The 4182-nt window shown below is 42.4% G+C and overlaps 1 pseudogene; it reads left to right on the plus strand.

Moving 5' to 3' along the window:
• The first annotated feature begins 731 nt into the window (after nucleotides 1–731).
• Nucleotides 732–2187, plus strand: LOC134363723 (actin-related protein 2/3 complex subunit 1A-like; annotated as a pseudogene).
• The last annotated feature ends 1995 nt before the right edge of the window (nucleotides 2188–4182 follow it).

Below are 4182 nucleotides of genomic sequence, written 5' to 3' on the forward strand. Positions count from 1 at the left end.
TGAAGAAATCAGTTTCTTTCTATAGGAAAGCAAACCCATTCTGGAGGGCAATGACTTTTTAAAAATGGCGTAAAAAGGAGACCCAGAGTTCCTAGAGGAGTCTCAGGATGTGACAAGGATGGGGAGGCTGACAGGGTAGGACATTTGACCCCTACTCCCCCGCCCCAGCCAGACCAGCTTGGCACTTTGCCTCTATGCTATGTCCTGGGATTCAGCTCTAGATTCTTTTGAGCAGAGATTTGCTTAATTGAAAAAGTTTGAAAACCACCCAAACATCATACTATTTTATGTGTCATGTCCTTTGTATTAAAAGGGAAATATAGTACTTTTATAATCAGGAAAAAATATTAATAAAAAAAGTGATAAAATTTTATTATTTACTCTAGGATATATGAATGGTAAATCATTATCTATGTTGATGTTGTCGAATTAAATAAGAAATCATATTTAATAATCTTCTGTAGTCTCCTAAATGCCTTCAGATAAGGTCCAGGCTCCCTGGCAGGGCCCTTGAGCTGGACTCTGCTCTCATGTGTTCTCTACCTACCTCTCACTCCGGCCTTACAAAATGACAAACTTTTGTCATTTTTTAAATGTACTCTGCCCTCTCACAGCTCCTGATCTTTGCATATGCTTGTCCAACTTTTTGGAAAGCCCTTCTTCTCCTTTTTTCCTCTTGGCTCACTCCTATTCATCCTTCAAAACCTGGCTCAAATGTCCCCTCTTACAAGATGCTGTCCCTAGGTGAGTGCTCCTTCCAAGCACCCTAAGGTTAATTCCTTCAGCACAGTTATGGCCCTCATATGTCATGTTGCCATCAGGGCATATATGGTGCTATGGACTGAATTGTGTCTCCCCAAATTCATGTGTTGAAACCCAAACTCCCAATGTGAACTCTATTTAGAGATAGGGTTTTTAGGAGTTCATTAAGGTTAAATGAGGCCATAGGGTGGGGCCCTAATTCAGTAGGCCTGGTGCCCATATAAGAAGAGGAAGAGACACAAGAACTCTCTCTACCATGTGAGGATGCTGCAGGAAGGCGACTATCTGCAAGCCGGGAAGAGGACCCTCACCAGGAACCAAACCCTGCTGGAACCTTGATCTTGAACTTCCCAGCCTCCAGACCTGTGAGAAAATAAATTTCTGTTGTTTAAGCCACCCAGTCTATGGTATTTTGTTATGGCAACCTGAGCAGATTAAGACACATGTGTTTGTACAGGTGGCCTATTTGTGGCTGGAGAGTGTCCTGAATGGGAGATTATCCATCCTGATTGGTGGGCTTCCATGCTCCTCCAGTTATGAAATATTTTGCATATTACCCCTGCATGTAATTATCAGTTAATTTGTCTTCACCCACCTCACTCTTGAGATAATGATCTGTCTGAGGGCAGGAACTATGTGTTATTCATGTGTGTTTCTCAAGGCCCCAATAAATGTTTTGAATAACTGAATCCATCTTATTCTTTTTCCACAAACAAAAAGATCATTCTCTTTAAGGATAAGCCCTGGGTACTTGAATTTGATTTAGTATTCTTGCCCTCACTCTATCCTTGGTTTTCTTGGTATGATTATTGTGTAGGGCTAGCCCTGGGCAGAGGATTCTGCCCACACTAAGGTTCATGTGATTTCAAATGCAGAGTGCTTTCTGCCTACATGAAAGAAGTGGATGAAAAGCCATCCAGTACACCCCGGGGGAGCAAGATGCCTTTAGGTCAGCTGAGGTCAGAGTTTGGTGGCAGTGGCGTTGGTGGCTGGGTCCATGGGGTCAGCTTCTCCTCTAGTGGGAACTGCCTGGCCTGGGTGAGCTGTGACAGCCCAGTGAACTGATGTCTCAAAAATTGTGCAGATCTTGACTCTGAAAACAGAGTTCCTGCCACTCCTGAATGTATCATTTGACTTGGAGAATAGTGTTATAGCTACTACTGCTGCCCGATGATCTTTAACTGTAATGACTGTGGCTGCTTGGCTTTAGTCTCCAAGCTGGACATTCCAAAACAGAACATCCTGTGCAACATGCTTGCCATGGAATGCTTCCCCAATACAGACGAGAGGGCCACAACTGAGGACCGCAGCACAGCCTTGGAGACACTGCACTAGAATAGCATCACTCAAGTGTCTACTTACAAGACAGATAAGCAAGGTTGTCACAAATTTTACATTGCTGGCATCTGTGGAGCCATGACATGAATGAGCCTCCACAATCCAGCATGAAAACAGCGGTGACTGCAGCTCCACCATCTGCATGATGGCAAGGAAAGGCAGTCCCCAAGGAAGCACTGAAACACACGTCGTGCAAATATCGTGTGGTTTAGTTTGAATATAATTGGTGAAAGTGTTGGTTTTTTAAAAGTGGCAGTGCCTTTTTTTGTTTTTGTTTTCTTGCTTTTTCATTTCATTTTTGACCAAAACTTTAAGTAGTTTATTACGGAAAATTGTCATACTAACTTAAAGGAAAGGGTGAGGGAGGTATGTAAATTGTCCACTAGAAAATTACATTAAAAAACTGAATGTTTTTCAAAAAAAACAAACAAAAAAAGAGTGTGCCTTGTGGAAGAGACATGGAAAGCCGTAGGGTCTGGATGAAGGAGACTCATATGTTAACCATGTGTGCACGAGCATGCACACATGTGTTCATATGCATGCACAAGCTAACCATAACTGACTTCTATATAATGGTTACAGAACTATGAACTTCAGAAGTTAAAGAAAAATCTAAATATCAAAGAAGATCTTATTCCTCTGGAGAGGTGGCATAGCATAATGGAAAGAATATAGACTCTAGAGTCAGAAGATCTGCGTTTGAGTCCCAGCTCCACCACTTGCAAGTGTGATCTTATGTGGATTAAGACTTTTTTCCTCATCTGTAAAATAGCTACAATTATTGGAGGTTATAAAGAATTCTAGAGTGTCATTAGTTGGCATTTTACTGGGAGACTAGGAATATCAGAATTCTGCTTTGGGTTAGCCATGCCTTCTCTACAGGAGATGCCCAGGGAAGATACCTACACAAGGGACAAGGCCAAGGAAGTCAAGCAGCATTTTATTTCTAGCCAACTTGAGGCTCAAACTGTGAGCTTGGCTCAGGCTCATGAAGCACACATTTTCCCCTAAGGCAAATAGGGCCAAACAGCATCAAATCCAAAACTAATAAAACACATTCATCAGAACTAGGCAGAATACACCTAGAGAGGGACAGATTCATCCAGAGAATGTGCTTACCTCTCTGCCCAAGGATGAGTTAACATGCACCAAAGTCCAGCTTGCTGCCATGTGGAAGAAGAGACAGCAGAGGGAAAAAGAGCAAGACATCGGGGTTCCTTCTCAGAGAGGTCCTTGAAGAAGGCGGAGAGAAGTTTCCAGAGCAAGCAGCTGCGCCTTTCCCTTGTGTCTCCTCATCACTTCTGCAGCATGGGAGAACGGTGCCCACAGAAGAGGGCCATACTTAGGTGCATACACATTAAACAAATTCCATTTTTTGGAGAAGTTTTAGGTTTCCAGAAAAATCAAGCAGAAAGTATGAAGGTTCCCATATACCCTTTCACCTTCCCATGTACCCCTTCACCTTTTACCCCAAGTTTCCCGTTATTAACATCTTGCCTTAGTGTGATACATTTCTTACAACTGATGAGCCAATACTGGTACGTTATTATCATAATAATAATTCTTACATAAAATTATAATAATGGTTCATAGTTTATATTAGAGTTCACTCTTGGTGTTGTACATTCTATGGGTTTTACAAATGTGTTATCTACCTCTGCCTTAAAAATCTGTGCTCTGCCTGTTCACCCCTCCTCCCCAAACCCTTGACAACCGTTCATCTTTGTGCAGACACGTTTAATGCAGCGTCCCTCCAACTAGCAGACACACCCTTCTCCGTTTTGGAAACCTGGCTCTTCCTTTTAGCTCCCCCAGGCAGGAGTAAGCAATACGGCCAGGAAAGCTCGTCTCTCTCCTAAAGTGCTCATTGTTCTGCCTCCCCGCAGAGGACTATAGTAAGAACAACGATGTCTACTCCACAGGGTTGTTATGAGGATTAAATATATCTATAAAAAATCCAACTCTATAGATGTTAACTATCATTAGCATCTCTAATTTCGGTTTTGGGTAACTCTATCAGAGGTAAGCTAGTACTTATTTTAATACGTGAAAGGGTTTGCTAAGCAAATCTGGGGACTGCAG

The sequence above is a fragment of the Cynocephalus volans genome, chromosome 15 (genome assembly GCF_027409185.1).
Source record: "Cynocephalus volans isolate mCynVol1 chromosome 15, mCynVol1.pri, whole genome shotgun sequence".
Classification (NCBI taxonomy): Eukaryota; Metazoa; Chordata; class Mammalia; order Dermoptera; family Cynocephalidae; genus Cynocephalus; species Cynocephalus volans.